This window comes from Phallusia mammillata, chromosome 8 (assembly GCF_965637545.1).
Source record: "Phallusia mammillata chromosome 8, kaPhaMamm4.hap1.1, whole genome shotgun sequence".
Lineage (NCBI taxonomy): Eukaryota > Metazoa > Chordata > Ascidiacea > Phlebobranchia > Ascidiidae > Phallusia > Phallusia mammillata.
In genome coordinates, this window is record NC_137259.1 from 8,071,537 (window position 1) to 8,082,696 (window position 11,160).

The 11,160-nt window shown below is 45.8% G+C and overlaps 1 protein-coding gene and 60 non-coding genes across 61 annotated transcripts in view; 1 reads left to right on the forward strand and 60 right to left on the reverse strand.

Annotated features, from left to right (window-relative positions):
• LOC145204722 (pappalysin-1-like) overlaps positions 1 to 11,160 on the forward strand; it is a 126,022-nt gene that overhangs the window by 16,766 nt on the left and 98,096 nt on the right. The window lies entirely within an intron of this gene.
• Positions 22 to 93, reverse strand: Trnat-agu (transfer RNA threonine (anticodon AGU)). Its single transcript has one exon. It is a non-coding gene; the product is annotated as a tRNA-Thr (tRNA).
• Positions 166 to 255, reverse strand: Trnai-uau (transfer RNA isoleucine (anticodon UAU)). Its single transcript is given in 2 exon segments — positions 166 to 201; positions 218 to 255. It is a non-coding gene; the product is annotated as a tRNA-Ile (tRNA).
• Positions 323 to 394, reverse strand: Trnat-cgu (transfer RNA threonine (anticodon CGU)). The gene has a single exon. It is a non-coding gene; the product is annotated as a tRNA-Thr (tRNA).
• Trnan-guu (transfer RNA asparagine (anticodon GUU)) lies at positions 531 to 604 on the reverse strand. The gene has a single exon. It is a non-coding gene; the product is annotated as a tRNA-Asn (tRNA).
• On the reverse strand, positions 850 to 921 carry Trnat-agu (transfer RNA threonine (anticodon AGU)). Its single transcript has one exon. It is a non-coding gene; the product is annotated as a tRNA-Thr (tRNA).
• Positions 993 to 1,082, reverse strand: Trnai-uau (transfer RNA isoleucine (anticodon UAU)). Its single transcript is given in 2 exon segments — positions 993 to 1,028; positions 1,045 to 1,082. It is a non-coding gene; the product is annotated as a tRNA-Ile (tRNA).
• Positions 1,294 to 1,383, reverse strand: Trnav-uac (transfer RNA valine (anticodon UAC)). Its single transcript is given in 2 exon segments — positions 1,294 to 1,329; positions 1,346 to 1,383. It is a non-coding gene; the product is annotated as a tRNA-Val (tRNA).
• On the reverse strand, positions 1,450 to 1,521 carry Trnat-cgu (transfer RNA threonine (anticodon CGU)). The gene has a single exon. It is a non-coding gene; the product is annotated as a tRNA-Thr (tRNA).
• Positions 1,658 to 1,731, reverse strand: Trnad-guc (transfer RNA aspartic acid (anticodon GUC)). Its single transcript has one exon. It is a non-coding gene; the product is annotated as a tRNA-Asp (tRNA).
• On the reverse strand, positions 1,799 to 1,871 carry Trnaa-agc (transfer RNA alanine (anticodon AGC)). Its single transcript has one exon. It is a non-coding gene; the product is annotated as a tRNA-Ala (tRNA).
• Trnat-agu (transfer RNA threonine (anticodon AGU)) lies at positions 1,975 to 2,046 on the reverse strand. The gene has a single exon. It is a non-coding gene; the product is annotated as a tRNA-Thr (tRNA).
• Positions 2,118 to 2,207, reverse strand: Trnai-uau (transfer RNA isoleucine (anticodon UAU)). Its single transcript is given in 2 exon segments — positions 2,118 to 2,153; positions 2,170 to 2,207. It is a non-coding gene; the product is annotated as a tRNA-Ile (tRNA).
• Trnat-cgu (transfer RNA threonine (anticodon CGU)) lies at positions 2,275 to 2,346 on the reverse strand. The gene has a single exon. It is a non-coding gene; the product is annotated as a tRNA-Thr (tRNA).
• Positions 2,488 to 2,559, reverse strand: Trnat-agu (transfer RNA threonine (anticodon AGU)). The gene has a single exon. It is a non-coding gene; the product is annotated as a tRNA-Thr (tRNA).
• Positions 2,631 to 2,720, reverse strand: Trnai-uau (transfer RNA isoleucine (anticodon UAU)). The gene is given in 2 exon segments: positions 2,631 to 2,666; positions 2,683 to 2,720. It is a non-coding gene; the product is annotated as a tRNA-Ile (tRNA).
• On the reverse strand, positions 2,995 to 3,068 carry Trnan-guu (transfer RNA asparagine (anticodon GUU)). Its single transcript has one exon. It is a non-coding gene; the product is annotated as a tRNA-Asn (tRNA).
• Positions 3,136 to 3,208, reverse strand: Trnaa-agc (transfer RNA alanine (anticodon AGC)). The gene has a single exon. It is a non-coding gene; the product is annotated as a tRNA-Ala (tRNA).
• Trnat-agu (transfer RNA threonine (anticodon AGU)) lies at positions 3,312 to 3,383 on the reverse strand. Its single transcript has one exon. It is a non-coding gene; the product is annotated as a tRNA-Thr (tRNA).
• On the reverse strand, positions 3,455 to 3,544 carry Trnai-uau (transfer RNA isoleucine (anticodon UAU)). The gene is given in 2 exon segments: positions 3,455 to 3,490; positions 3,507 to 3,544. It is a non-coding gene; the product is annotated as a tRNA-Ile (tRNA).
• Trnat-cgu (transfer RNA threonine (anticodon CGU)) lies at positions 3,612 to 3,683 on the reverse strand. The gene has a single exon. It is a non-coding gene; the product is annotated as a tRNA-Thr (tRNA).
• Positions 3,819 to 3,892, reverse strand: Trnan-guu (transfer RNA asparagine (anticodon GUU)). Its single transcript has one exon. It is a non-coding gene; the product is annotated as a tRNA-Asn (tRNA).
• On the reverse strand, positions 3,960 to 4,032 carry Trnaa-agc (transfer RNA alanine (anticodon AGC)). The gene has a single exon. It is a non-coding gene; the product is annotated as a tRNA-Ala (tRNA).
• On the reverse strand, positions 4,136 to 4,207 carry Trnat-agu (transfer RNA threonine (anticodon AGU)). The gene has a single exon. It is a non-coding gene; the product is annotated as a tRNA-Thr (tRNA).
• Positions 4,279 to 4,368, reverse strand: Trnai-uau (transfer RNA isoleucine (anticodon UAU)). The gene is given in 2 exon segments: positions 4,279 to 4,314; positions 4,331 to 4,368. It is a non-coding gene; the product is annotated as a tRNA-Ile (tRNA).
• Positions 4,436 to 4,507, reverse strand: Trnat-cgu (transfer RNA threonine (anticodon CGU)). Its single transcript has one exon. It is a non-coding gene; the product is annotated as a tRNA-Thr (tRNA).
• On the reverse strand, positions 4,649 to 4,720 carry Trnat-agu (transfer RNA threonine (anticodon AGU)). The gene has a single exon. It is a non-coding gene; the product is annotated as a tRNA-Thr (tRNA).
• Trnai-uau (transfer RNA isoleucine (anticodon UAU)) lies at positions 4,792 to 4,881 on the reverse strand. Its single transcript is given in 2 exon segments — positions 4,792 to 4,827; positions 4,844 to 4,881. It is a non-coding gene; the product is annotated as a tRNA-Ile (tRNA).
• Trnan-guu (transfer RNA asparagine (anticodon GUU)) lies at positions 5,156 to 5,229 on the reverse strand. The gene has a single exon. It is a non-coding gene; the product is annotated as a tRNA-Asn (tRNA).
• On the reverse strand, positions 5,297 to 5,369 carry Trnaa-agc (transfer RNA alanine (anticodon AGC)). The gene has a single exon. It is a non-coding gene; the product is annotated as a tRNA-Ala (tRNA).
• Positions 5,473 to 5,544, reverse strand: Trnat-agu (transfer RNA threonine (anticodon AGU)). The gene has a single exon. It is a non-coding gene; the product is annotated as a tRNA-Thr (tRNA).
• Positions 5,616 to 5,705, reverse strand: Trnai-uau (transfer RNA isoleucine (anticodon UAU)). The gene is given in 2 exon segments: positions 5,616 to 5,651; positions 5,668 to 5,705. It is a non-coding gene; the product is annotated as a tRNA-Ile (tRNA).
• Trnan-guu (transfer RNA asparagine (anticodon GUU)) lies at positions 5,980 to 6,053 on the reverse strand. The gene has a single exon. It is a non-coding gene; the product is annotated as a tRNA-Asn (tRNA).
• On the reverse strand, positions 6,121 to 6,193 carry Trnaa-agc (transfer RNA alanine (anticodon AGC)). Its single transcript has one exon. It is a non-coding gene; the product is annotated as a tRNA-Ala (tRNA).
• Trnat-agu (transfer RNA threonine (anticodon AGU)) lies at positions 6,297 to 6,368 on the reverse strand. Its single transcript has one exon. It is a non-coding gene; the product is annotated as a tRNA-Thr (tRNA).
• Trnai-uau (transfer RNA isoleucine (anticodon UAU)) lies at positions 6,440 to 6,529 on the reverse strand. The gene is given in 2 exon segments: positions 6,440 to 6,475; positions 6,492 to 6,529. It is a non-coding gene; the product is annotated as a tRNA-Ile (tRNA).
• On the reverse strand, positions 6,597 to 6,668 carry Trnat-cgu (transfer RNA threonine (anticodon CGU)). Its single transcript has one exon. It is a non-coding gene; the product is annotated as a tRNA-Thr (tRNA).
• On the reverse strand, positions 6,804 to 6,877 carry Trnan-guu (transfer RNA asparagine (anticodon GUU)). Its single transcript has one exon. It is a non-coding gene; the product is annotated as a tRNA-Asn (tRNA).
• Positions 6,945 to 7,017, reverse strand: Trnaa-agc (transfer RNA alanine (anticodon AGC)). Its single transcript has one exon. It is a non-coding gene; the product is annotated as a tRNA-Ala (tRNA).
• Positions 7,121 to 7,192, reverse strand: Trnat-agu (transfer RNA threonine (anticodon AGU)). Its single transcript has one exon. It is a non-coding gene; the product is annotated as a tRNA-Thr (tRNA).
• On the reverse strand, positions 7,264 to 7,353 carry Trnai-uau (transfer RNA isoleucine (anticodon UAU)). The gene is given in 2 exon segments: positions 7,264 to 7,299; positions 7,316 to 7,353. It is a non-coding gene; the product is annotated as a tRNA-Ile (tRNA).
• Trnat-agu (transfer RNA threonine (anticodon AGU)) lies at positions 7,421 to 7,492 on the reverse strand. Its single transcript has one exon. It is a non-coding gene; the product is annotated as a tRNA-Thr (tRNA).
• On the reverse strand, positions 7,628 to 7,701 carry Trnan-guu (transfer RNA asparagine (anticodon GUU)). The gene has a single exon. It is a non-coding gene; the product is annotated as a tRNA-Asn (tRNA).
• Trnaa-agc (transfer RNA alanine (anticodon AGC)) lies at positions 7,769 to 7,841 on the reverse strand. The gene has a single exon. It is a non-coding gene; the product is annotated as a tRNA-Ala (tRNA).
• On the reverse strand, positions 7,945 to 8,016 carry Trnat-agu (transfer RNA threonine (anticodon AGU)). Its single transcript has one exon. It is a non-coding gene; the product is annotated as a tRNA-Thr (tRNA).
• Trnai-uau (transfer RNA isoleucine (anticodon UAU)) lies at positions 8,088 to 8,177 on the reverse strand. Its single transcript is given in 2 exon segments — positions 8,088 to 8,123; positions 8,140 to 8,177. It is a non-coding gene; the product is annotated as a tRNA-Ile (tRNA).
• On the reverse strand, positions 8,245 to 8,316 carry Trnat-cgu (transfer RNA threonine (anticodon CGU)). The gene has a single exon. It is a non-coding gene; the product is annotated as a tRNA-Thr (tRNA).
• Positions 8,452 to 8,525, reverse strand: Trnan-guu (transfer RNA asparagine (anticodon GUU)). The gene has a single exon. It is a non-coding gene; the product is annotated as a tRNA-Asn (tRNA).
• Positions 8,769 to 8,840, reverse strand: Trnat-agu (transfer RNA threonine (anticodon AGU)). The gene has a single exon. It is a non-coding gene; the product is annotated as a tRNA-Thr (tRNA).
• Positions 8,912 to 9,001, reverse strand: Trnai-uau (transfer RNA isoleucine (anticodon UAU)). Its single transcript is given in 2 exon segments — positions 8,912 to 8,947; positions 8,964 to 9,001. It is a non-coding gene; the product is annotated as a tRNA-Ile (tRNA).
• Positions 9,069 to 9,140, reverse strand: Trnat-cgu (transfer RNA threonine (anticodon CGU)). The gene has a single exon. It is a non-coding gene; the product is annotated as a tRNA-Thr (tRNA).
• Trnan-guu (transfer RNA asparagine (anticodon GUU)) lies at positions 9,275 to 9,348 on the reverse strand. The gene has a single exon. It is a non-coding gene; the product is annotated as a tRNA-Asn (tRNA).
• Positions 9,416 to 9,488, reverse strand: Trnaa-agc (transfer RNA alanine (anticodon AGC)). The gene has a single exon. It is a non-coding gene; the product is annotated as a tRNA-Ala (tRNA).
• On the reverse strand, positions 9,592 to 9,663 carry Trnat-agu (transfer RNA threonine (anticodon AGU)). The gene has a single exon. It is a non-coding gene; the product is annotated as a tRNA-Thr (tRNA).
• Positions 9,735 to 9,824, reverse strand: Trnai-uau (transfer RNA isoleucine (anticodon UAU)). Its single transcript is given in 2 exon segments — positions 9,735 to 9,770; positions 9,787 to 9,824. It is a non-coding gene; the product is annotated as a tRNA-Ile (tRNA).
• On the reverse strand, positions 10,099 to 10,172 carry Trnan-guu (transfer RNA asparagine (anticodon GUU)). The gene has a single exon. It is a non-coding gene; the product is annotated as a tRNA-Asn (tRNA).
• Trnaa-agc (transfer RNA alanine (anticodon AGC)) lies at positions 10,240 to 10,312 on the reverse strand. The gene has a single exon. It is a non-coding gene; the product is annotated as a tRNA-Ala (tRNA).
• Trnat-agu (transfer RNA threonine (anticodon AGU)) lies at positions 10,416 to 10,487 on the reverse strand. The gene has a single exon. It is a non-coding gene; the product is annotated as a tRNA-Thr (tRNA).
• Positions 10,559 to 10,648, reverse strand: Trnai-uau (transfer RNA isoleucine (anticodon UAU)). The gene is given in 2 exon segments: positions 10,559 to 10,594; positions 10,611 to 10,648. It is a non-coding gene; the product is annotated as a tRNA-Ile (tRNA).
• On the reverse strand, positions 10,716 to 10,787 carry Trnat-cgu (transfer RNA threonine (anticodon CGU)). Its single transcript has one exon. It is a non-coding gene; the product is annotated as a tRNA-Thr (tRNA).
• On the reverse strand, positions 11,064 to 11,136 carry Trnaa-agc (transfer RNA alanine (anticodon AGC)). Its single transcript has one exon. It is a non-coding gene; the product is annotated as a tRNA-Ala (tRNA).

Below are 11,160 nucleotides of genomic sequence, written 5' to 3' on the forward strand. Positions count from 1 at the left end.
ATGGCATGCTTGTTCAAAAAGAGGCGCCACTGGGGATCGAACCCAGGATCTTCTGTTTACTAGACAGGCGCTTTACCACTAAGCCATGGCGCCAGGGATGTGTTGCTGTTGGTACATTTGGTTCACAATATTACCAGTTTTAAGTTGGCCTCAAAAAAAAAGGTTTGCTCCAGGTGAGGCTCGAACTCACAACCTCCGCATGTCTCCGTAACTGTTGTATAAGTACGGCGCGCTAACCGATTGCGCCACTGCAGCTGTGATTTGTACGAAAAGCTGATACTTCAAAGCATGCTTGCTGTTAGGTTTTTAGCAAAATGATGATTGCCTCCAGCGAGGTTTGAACTCGCGACCCCTGGTTTACGAGACCAGTGCTCTACCACTGAGCTATAGAGACACTTTTCTGATAGACTGCACACTTGGCCGATTAATGTGATCTGAAAATGTTTACTTTGCAAAACTGTCATGATACGACGCAAGTTGTCCCAAAACTTCCGTGTTTTCTTTGTTTGGAAAACAAAAATCTTCTAACACGTCCCTGGGTGGGCTCGAACCACCAACCTTTCGGTTAACAGCCGAACGCGCTAACCGATTGCGCCACAGAGACGTACGAGTGATTTTGGATTAATTTCCAATCAGAAAGTGGCAACAATGAAATTCGGAATGAAGGAAAGTGGAGATGTCGGGCATCGATCCCGGTACCTCGCGCATGCTAAGCGCGCGCTCTACCATCTGAGCTACATCCCCGCCGAATGTTTGGTGAGGTTTACGCTAGTTTACGCAATGGTTCCAAAATGTTGTAAAAAGAGAAAGGAAAAAAAACTTTCAGATATGGCATGCTTGTTTAAAAAGAGGCGCCACTGGGGATCGAACCCAGGATCTCCTGTTTACTAGACAGGCGCTTTACCACTAAGCCATGGCGCCAGGGATGTGTTGCTGTTGGTACATTTGGTTCACAATATTACCAGTTTTAAGTTGGCCTCAAAAAAAAGGTTTGCTCCAGGTGAGGCTCGAACTCACAACCTCCGCATGTCTCCGTAACTGTTGCATAAGTACGGCGCGCTAACCGATTGCGCCACTGCAGCTGTGATTTGTACGAAAAGCTGATACTTCAAAGCATGCTTGCTGTTAGGTTTTTAGCAAAATGATAACTTAATTGTCTCCAGCGAGGTTTGAACTCGCGACCCCTGGTTTACGAGACGATTGCTCTATCACTGAGGTATAAAGACACTTGACGGATAGACTACATTTGGTTCACAATCTTACCACTTTTAAGTTGGCCTCAAAGAAAAGGTTTGCTCCAGGTGAGGCTCGAACTCACAACCTCCGCATATCTACGTAACTGTTGTGTAAGTACGGCGCGTTAACCGATTGCGCGACTGGAGCTGTGATTAGTGCGAAAAGCGGATACTCAAAGCATGCTTGCTGTTAGGTTTTTATCAAAATGATGATTGCCTCCAGCGAGGTTTGAACTCGAGACCCCTGGTTTACGAGACCAGTGCTCTACCACTGAGCTATAGAGACACTTTTCTGATAGACTGCACACTTGGCCGATTAATCTGATCTGAAAATGTTTACTTTGAAAAACTGTCATGATACGACGCAAGTTGTCCAAAAACTTCCGTGTTTTCTTTGTTTGGAAAACAAAAATCTTCTAAGTCGTCCCTGGGTGGGCTCGAACCACCAACCTTTCGGTTGACAGCCGTACGCGCTAACCGATTGCGCCGCAGAGACGTACGAGCGATTTTGGATTAATTTCCAATAAGAAAGTGGCAACAATGAAATTCGGAATGAAGAAAAGTGGAGATGCCGGGCATCGATCCCGGTACCTCGCGCATGCTAAGCGCGCGCTCTACCATCTGAGCTACATCCCCGTCGCTTGTTTAGTGAGGTTTACGCGATTTTACGCAATGGTTCCAAAGTGTTGTAAAAAGAGAAAGGAAGAAACTTCCAGATATGCCATGCTTGTTTGAAAAGAGGCGCCACTGGGGATCGAACCCAGGATCTCCTGTTTACTAGGCTGGCGCTTTACCACTAGGCCATGGCGCCAGGGATGTGTTGCATTTGGTACATTTGGTTCACAATCTTACCAGTTTTGAGTTGGACTCAAAGAAAAGGTTTGCTCCAGGTGAGGTTAGAACTCACAACCTCCGCATATCTCCGTAACTGTTGTATAAGTACGGCGCGCTAACCGATTGCGCCACTGAAGCAGTGATTTGTACGAAAAGCTGATACTTCAAAGCATGCTTGCTGTTAGGTTTTTAGCAAAATGATGATTGCCTCCAGCGAGGTTTGAACTGGCGACACCTGGTTTACGAGACCAGTGCTCTACCACTGAGCTATAGAGACACTTTTCTGAAAGACTGCACACTTGGCCGATTAATGTGATCTAAAAATGTTTACTTTGAAAAACTGTCATGATACGACGCAAGTTGCGCTAACCTTTCGGTTAACAACAAACTTCCAGATATGGCATGCTTGGTCAAAAAGAGGCGCCACTGGGAATCGGACCCAGGATCTCCTGTTTACTAGACAGGCGCTTTACCACTAAGCCATGGCGCCAGGGATGTGTTGCTGTTGGTACATTTGGTTCACAATCTTACCAGTTTTGAGTTGGTCTCAAAGAATAGGTTTGCTCCAGGTGAGGCTCGAACTCACAACCTCCGCATATCTCCGTAACTATTGTATAAGTACGGCGCGCTAACCGATTGCGCCACTGGAGCTGTGAATTGTACGAAAAGCTGATACTTCAAAGCATGCTTGCTGTTAGGTTTTTAGCAAAATGATGATTGCCTCCAGCGTGGTTTGAACTCACGACCCCTGGTTTACTAGACCAGTGCTCTACCACTGAGCTATAGAATGAATTTTCGGATAGATTGCACACTTCGCCTATTAATCTGATCTGAAAATGTTGACTTTGAAAACCTGTCATGATACGACGCAAGTTGTCCCAAAACTTGTTGTTTTCTTTGTTTGGAAAACAAAAATCTTTTAAGTCGTCCCTGGGTGGACTCGCACCACCAACCTTTCGGTTAACAGCCGAACGCGCTAACCGATTGCGCCACAGAGACGTACGAGTGATTTTGGATTAATTTCCAATAAGAAAGTGGCAACAATGAAATTCGGAATGAAGAAAAGTGGAGATGCCGGGCATCGATCCCGGTACCTCGCGCATGCTAAGCGCGCGCTCTACCATCTGAGCTACATTCCCGTCAAGTGTTTAGTGAGGTTTACGCGAGTTTACGCAATGGTTCCAAAGTGTTATAAAAAGAGAAAGGAAAAAACTTCCAGATATGACATGCTTGTTTAAAATGAGGCGCCACTGGGAATCGAACCCAGGATCTCCTGTTTACTAGACAGGCGCTTTACCACTAAGCCATGGCGCCAGGGATATGTTGCATTTGGTACATTTGGTTCACAATCTTACCAGTTTTGAGTTGGACTCAAAGAAAAGGTTTGCTCCAGGTGAGGGTCGAACTCACAACCTCCGCATATCTCCGTAACTGTTGTATAAGTACGGCGCGCTAACCGATTGCGCCACTGGAGCTGTGATTTGTACGAAAAGCTGATACTTCAAAGCATGCTTGCTGTTAGGTTTTTAGCAAAATGATGATTGCCTCCAGCGAGGTTTGAACTCGCGACCCCTGGTTTACGAGACCAGTGCTCTACCACTGAGCTATAGAGACACTTTTCTGATAGACTGCACACTTGGCCGATTAATCTGATCTGAAAATGTTTACTTTGAAAAACTGTCATGATACGACGCAAGTTGTCCAAAAACTTGTCATTTTCTTTGTTTGGAAAACAAAAATATTTTAAGACGTCCCTGGGTGGGCTCGAACCACCAACCTTTCGGTTAACAGCCGAACGCGGTAACCGATTGCGCCACAGAGACGTACGAGAGATTTTGGATTAATTTCCAATAAGAAAGTGGCAACAATGAAATTCGGAATGAAGAAAAGTGGAGATGCCGGGCATCGATCCCGGTACTTCGCGCATGCTAAGCGCGCGCTCTACCATCTGAGCTACATCCCCGTCGCTTGTTTAGTGAGGTTTACGCTAGTTTACGCAATGGTTCCAAAGTGTTGTAAAAAGAGAAAGGAAAAAACTTCCAGATATGGCATGCTTGTTTAAAAAGAGGCGCCACTGGGGATCGAACCCAGGATCTCCTGTTTACTAGACAGGCGCTTTACCCCTAAGCCATGGCGCCAGGGATGTGTTGCATTTGGTACATTTGGTTCACAATCTTACCAGTTTTGAGTTGGACTCAAAGAAAAGGTTTGCTCCAGGTGAGGTTCGAACTCACAACCTCCGCATATCTCCGTAACTGTTGTATAAGTACGGCGCGCTAACCGATTGCGCCACTGAAGCAGTGATTTGTACGAAAAGCTGATACTTCAAAGCATGCTTGCTGTTAGGTTTTTAGCAAAATGATGATTGCCTCCAGCGAGGTTTGAACTGGCGACACCTGGTTTACGAGACCAGTGCTCTACCACTGAGCTATAGAGACACTTTTCTGAAAGACTGCACACTTGGCCGATTAATGTGATCTAAAAATGTTTACTTTGAAAAACTGTCATGATACGACGCAAGTTGCGCTAACCTTTCGGTTAACAACAAACTTCCAGATATGGCATGCTTGGTCAAAAAGAGGCGCCACTGGGAATCGGACCCAGGATCTCCTGTTTACTAGACAGGCGCTTTACCACTAAGCCATGGCGCCAGGGATGTGTTGCTGTTGGTACATTTGGTTCACAATCTTACCAGTTTTGAGTTGGTCTCAAAGAATAGGTTTGCTCCAGGTGAGGCTCGAACTCACAACCTCCGCATATCTCCGTAACTATTGTATAAGTACGGCGCGCTAACCGATTGCGCCACTGGAGCTGTGAATTGTACGAAAAGCTGATACTTCAAAGCATGCTTGCTGTTAGGTTTTTAGCAAAATGATGATTGCCTCCAGCGTGGTTTGTACTCACGACCCCTGGTTTACTAGACCAGTGCTCTACCACTGAGCTATAGAATGAATTTTCGGATAGATTGCACACTTGGCCTATTAATCTGATCTGAAAATGTTGACTTTGAAAACCTGTCATGATACGACGCAAGTTGTCCCAAAACTTGTTGTTTTCTTTGTTTGGAAAACAAAAATCTTTTAAGTCGTCCCTGGGTGGACTCGCACCACCAACCTTTCGGTTAACAGCCGAACGCGCTAACCGATTGCGCCACAGAGACGTACGAGTGATTTTGGATTAATTTCCAATAAGAAAGTGGCAACAATGAAATTCGGAATGAAGAAAAGTGGAGATGCCGGGCATCGATCCCGGTACCTCGCGCATGCTAAGCGCGCGCTCTACCATCTGAGCTACATCCCCGTCAAGTGTTTAGTGAGGTTTACGCGAGTTTACGCAATGGTTCCAAAGTGTTATAAAAAGAGAAAGGAAAAAACTTCCAGATATGACATGCTTGTTTAAAATGAGGCGCCACTGGGAATCGAACCCAGGATCTCCTGTTTACTAGACAGGCGCTTTACCACTAAGCCATGGCGCCAGGGATATGTTGCATTTGGTACATTTGGTTCACAATCTTACCAGTTTTGAGTTGGACTCAAAGAAAAGGTTTGCTCCAGGTGAGGCTCGAACTCACAACCTCCGCATATCTCCGTAACTGTTGTATAAGTACGGCGCGCTAACCGATTGCGCCACTGGAGCTGTGATTTGTACGAAAAGCTGATACTTCAAAGCATGCTTGCTGTTAGGTTTTTAGCAAAATGATGATTGCCTCCAGCGAGGTTTGAACTCGAGACCCCTGGTTTACTAGACCAGTGCTCTAGCACTGAGCTATAGAGAGAATTTTCGGATAGATTGCACACTTGGCCTATTAATCTGATCTGAAAATGTTGACTTTGAAAACCTGTCATGATACGACGCAAGTTGTCCCAAAACTTGTTGTTTTCTTTGTTTGGAAAACAAAAATCTTTTAAGTCGTCCCTGGGTGGACTCGCACCACCAACCTTTCGGTTAACAGCCGAACGCGCTAACCGATTGCGCCACAGAGACGTACGAGGGTTTTTGGATTAATTTCCAATAAGAAAGTGGCAACAATGAAATTCGGAATGAAGAAAAGTGGAGATGCCGGGCATCGATCCCGGTACCTCGCGCATGCTAAGCGCGCGCTCTACCATCTGAGCTACATTCCCGTCAAGTGTTTAGTGAGGTTTACGCGAGTTTACGCAATGGTTCCAAAGTGTTATAAAAAGAGAAAGGAAAAAACTTCCAGATATGACATGCTTGTTTAAAATGAGGCGCCACTGGGAATCGAACCCAGGATCTCCTGTTTACTAGACAGGCGCTTTACCACTAAGCCATGGCGCCAGGGATATGTTGCATTTGGTACATTTGGTTCACAATCTTACCAGTTTTGAGTTGGACTCAAAGAAAAGGTTTGCTCCAGGTGAGGGTCGAACTCACAACCTCCGCATATCTCCGTAACTGTTGTATAAGTACGGCGCGCTAACCGATTGCGCCACTGGAGCTGTGATTTGTACGAAAAGCTGATACTTCAAAGCATGCTTGCTGTTAGGTTTTTAGCAAAATGATGATTGCCTCCAGCGAGGTTTGAACTCGCGACCCCTGGTTTACGAGACCAGTGCTCTACCACTGAGCTATAGAGACACTTTTCTGATAGACTGCACACTTGGCCGATTAATCTGATCTGAAAATGTTTACTTTGAAAAACTGTCATGATACGACGCAAGTTGTCCAAAAACTTGTCATTTTCTTTGTTTGGAAAACAAAAATATTTTAAGACGTCCCTGGGTGGGCTCGAACCACCAACCTTTCGGTTAACAGCCGAACGCGGTAAGCGATTGCGCCACAGAGACGTACGAGAGATTTTGGATTAATTTCCAATAAGAAAGTGGCAACAATGAAATTCGGAATGAAGAAAAGTGGAGATGCCGGGCATCGATCCCGGTACTTCGCGCATGCTAAGCGCGCGCTCTACCATCTGAGCTACATCCCCGTCAAGTGTTTAGTGAGGTTTACGCGAGTTTACGCAATGGTTCCAAAGTGTTGTAAAAAGAGAAAGGAAAAAACTTCCAGATATGGCATGCTTGTTTAAAAAGAGGCGCCACTGGGGATCGAACCCAGGATCTCCTGTTTACTAGACAGGCGCTTTACCCCTAAGCCATGGCGCCAGGGATGTGTTGCATTTGGTACATTTGGTTCACAATCTTACCAGTTTTGAGTTGGACTCAAAGAAATGGTTTGCTCCAGGTGAGGTTCGAACTCACAACCTCCGCATATCTCCGTAACTGTTGTATAAGTACGGCGCGCTAACCGATTGCGCCACTGGAGCTGTGATTTGTACGAAAAGCTGAAACTTCAAAGCATGCTTGCTGTTAGGTTTTTAGCAAAATGATGATTGCCTCCAGCGAGGTTTGAACTCGCGACCCCTGGTTTACTAGACCAGTGCTCTACCACTGAGCTATAGAGAGAATTTTCGGATAGATTGCACACTTGGCCTATTAATCTGATCTGAAAATGTTGACTTTGAAAACCTGTCATGATACGACGCAAGTTGTCCCAAAACTTGTTGTTTTCTTTGTTTGGAAAACAAAAATCTTTTAAGTCGTCCCTGGGTGGACTCGCACCACCAACCTTTCGGTTAACAGCCGAACGCGCTAACCGATTGCGCCACAGAGACGTACGAGGGATTTTGGATTAATTTCCAATAAGAAAGTGGCAACAATGAAATTCGGAATGAAGAAAAGTGGAGATGCCGGGCATCGATCCCGGTACCTCGCGCATGCTAAGCGCGCGCTCTACCATCTGAGCTACATCCCCGTCAAGTGTTTAGTGAGGTTTAGGCGAGTTTACGCAATGGTTCCAAAGTGTTGTAAAAAGAGAAAGGAAAAAACTTCCAGATATGGCATGCTTGTTTAAAAAGAGGCGCCACTGGGGATCGAACCCAGGATCTCCTGTTTACTAGACAGGCGCTTTACCCCTAAGCCATGGCGCCAGGGATGTGTTGCATTTGGTACATTTGGTTCACAATCTTACCAGTTTTGAGTTGGACTCAAAGAAAAGGTTTGCTCCAGGTGAGGCTCGAACTCACAACCTCCGCATATCTCCGTAACTGTTGTATAAGTACGGCGCGCTAACCGATTGCGCCACTGGAGCTGTGATTTGTACGAAAAGCTGATACTTCAAAGCATGCTTGCTGTTAGGTTTTTAGCAAAATGATGATTGCCTCCAGCGAGGTTTGAACTCGCGACCCCTGGTTTACGAGACCAGTCCTCTACCACTGAGCTATAGAGAGAATTTTCGGATAGATTGCACACTTGGCCTATTAATCTGATCTGAAAATGTTGACTTTGAAAACCTGTCATGATACGACGCAAGTTGTCCCAAAACTTGTTGTTTTCTTTGTTTGGAAAACAAAAATCTTTTAAGTCGTCCCTGGGTGGGCTCGCACCACCAACCTTTCGGTTAACAGCCGAACGCGCTAACCGATTGCGCCACAGAGACGTACGAGCGATTTTGGATTAATTTCCAATAAGAAAGTGGCAACAATGAAATTCGGAATGAAGAAAAGTGGAGATGCCGGGCATCGATCCCGGTACCTAGCGCATGCTAAGCGCGCGCTCTACCATCTGAGCTACATCCCCGTCGAGTGTTTAGTGAGGTTTACGCGAGTTTACGCAATGGTTCCAAAGTGTTGTAAAAAGAGAAAGGAAAAAACTTCCAGATATGACATGCTTGTTTAAAATGAGGCGCCACTGGGGATCGAACCCAGGATCTCCTGTTTACTAGACAGGCGCTTTACCACTCAGCCATGGCGCCAGGGATGTGTTGCATTTGGTACATTTGGTTCGCAATCTTATCAGTTTTGAGTTGGCCTCAAAGAAAAGGTTTGCTCCAGGTGAGGCTCGAACTCACAACCTCCGCATATCTCCGTAACTGTTGTATAAGTACGGCGCGCTAACCGATTGCGCCACTGGAGCTGTGATTTGTACGAAAAGCTGATACTTCAAAGCATGCTTGCTGTTAGGTTTTTAGCAAAATGATGATTGCCTCCAGCGAGGTTTGAACTCGCGACCCCTGGTTTACGAGACCAGTGCTCTACCACTGAGCTATAGAGAGAATTTTCGGATAGTTTGCACACTTGGCCTATTAATCTGATCTGAAAATGTTGACTTTGAAAACCTGTCATGATACGACGCAAGTTGTCCCAAAACTTGTTGTTTTCTTGTTTGGAAAACAAAAATCTTTTAAGTCGTCCCTGGGTGGACTCGCACCACCAACCTTTCGGTTAACAGCCGAACGCGCTAACCGATTGCGCCACAGAGACGTACGAGCGATTTTGGATTAATTTCCAATAAGAAAGTGGCAACAATGAAATTCGGAAAGAAGAAAAATGGAGATGCCGGGCATCGATCCCGGTACCTCGCGCATGCTAAGCGCGCGCTCTACCATCTGAGCTACATCCCCGTCAAGTGTTTAGTGAGGTTTACGCGAGTTTACGCAATGGTTCCAAAGTGTTGTAAAAAGAGAAAGGAAAAAACTTCCAGATATGGCATGCTTGTTTAAAAAGAGGCGCCACTGGGGATCGAACCCAGGATCTCCTGTTTACTAGACAGGCGCTTTACCCCTAAGCCATGGCGCCAGGGATGTGTTGCATTTGGTACATTTGGTTCAAAATCTTACCGGTTTTGAGTTGGACTCAAAGAAAAGGTTTGCTCCAGGTGAGGCTCGAACTCACAACCTCCGCATATCTCCGTAACTGTTGTATAAGTACGGCGCGCTAACCGATTGCGCCACTGGAGCTGTGATTTGTACGAAAAGCTGATACTTCAAAGCATGCTTGCTGTTAGGTTTTTAGCAAAATGATGATTGCCTCCAGCGTGGTTTGAACTCACGACCCCTGGTTTACTAGACCAGTGCTCTACCACTGAGCTATAGAATGAATTTTCGGATAGACTGCACACTTGGCCGACTAATCTGATCTGAAAATCTTTACTTTGAAAAACTGTCATGATACGACGCAAGTTGTCCAAAAACTTGTCATTTTCTTTGTTTGGAAAACAAAAATATTTTAAGACGTCCCTGGGTGGGCTCGAACCACCAACCTTTCGGTTAACAGCCGAACGCGCTAACCGATTGCGCCACAGAGACGTACGAGAGATTTTGGATTAATTTCCAATAAGAAAGTGGCAACAACGAAATTCGGAATGAAGAAAAGTGGAGATGCCGGGCATCGATCCCGGTACCTCGCGCATGCTAAGCGCGCGCTCTACCATCTGAGCTACATCCCCGTCGAGTGTTTAGTGAGGTTTACGCGAGTTTACGCAATGGTTCCAAAGTGTTGTAAAAAGACAAAGGAAAAAACTTCCAGATATGGCATGCTTGTTTAAAATGAGGCGCCACTGGGGATCGAACCCAGGATCTCCTGTTTACTAGACAGGCGCTTTACCACTAAGCCATGGCGCCAGGGATGTGTTGCATTTGGTACATTTGGTTCGCAATCTTACCAGTTTTGAGTTGGCCTCAAAGAAAAGGTTTGCTCCAGGTGAGGCTCGAACTCACAACCTCCGCATATCTCCGTAACTGTTGTATAAGTACGGCGCGCTAACCGATTGCGCCACTGGAGCTGTGGTTTGTACGAAAAGCTGATACTTCAAAGCATGCTTGCTGTTAGGTTTTTAGCAAAATGATGATTGCCTCCAGCGAGGTTTGAACTCGCGACCCCTGGTTTACGAGACCAGTGCTCTACCACTGAGCTATAGAGAGAATTTTCGGATAGACTGCACACTTGGCCGATTAATCTGATCTGAAAATGTTGACTTTGAAAACCTGTCATGATACGACGCAAGTTGTCCCCAAACTTGTTGTTTTCTTTGTTTGGAAAACAAAAATCTTTTAAGTCGTCCCTGGGTGGGCTCCCACCACCAACCTTTCGGTTAACAGCCGAACGCGCTAAGCGATTGCGCCACAGAGACGTACGAGCGATTTTGGATTAATTTCCAATAAGAAAGTGGCAACAATGAAATTCGGAATGAAGAAAAGTGGAGATGCCGGGCATCGATCCCGGTACCTCGCACATGCTAAGCGCGCGCTCTACCATCTGAGCTACATCCCCGTCGAGTGTTTAGTGAGGTTTACG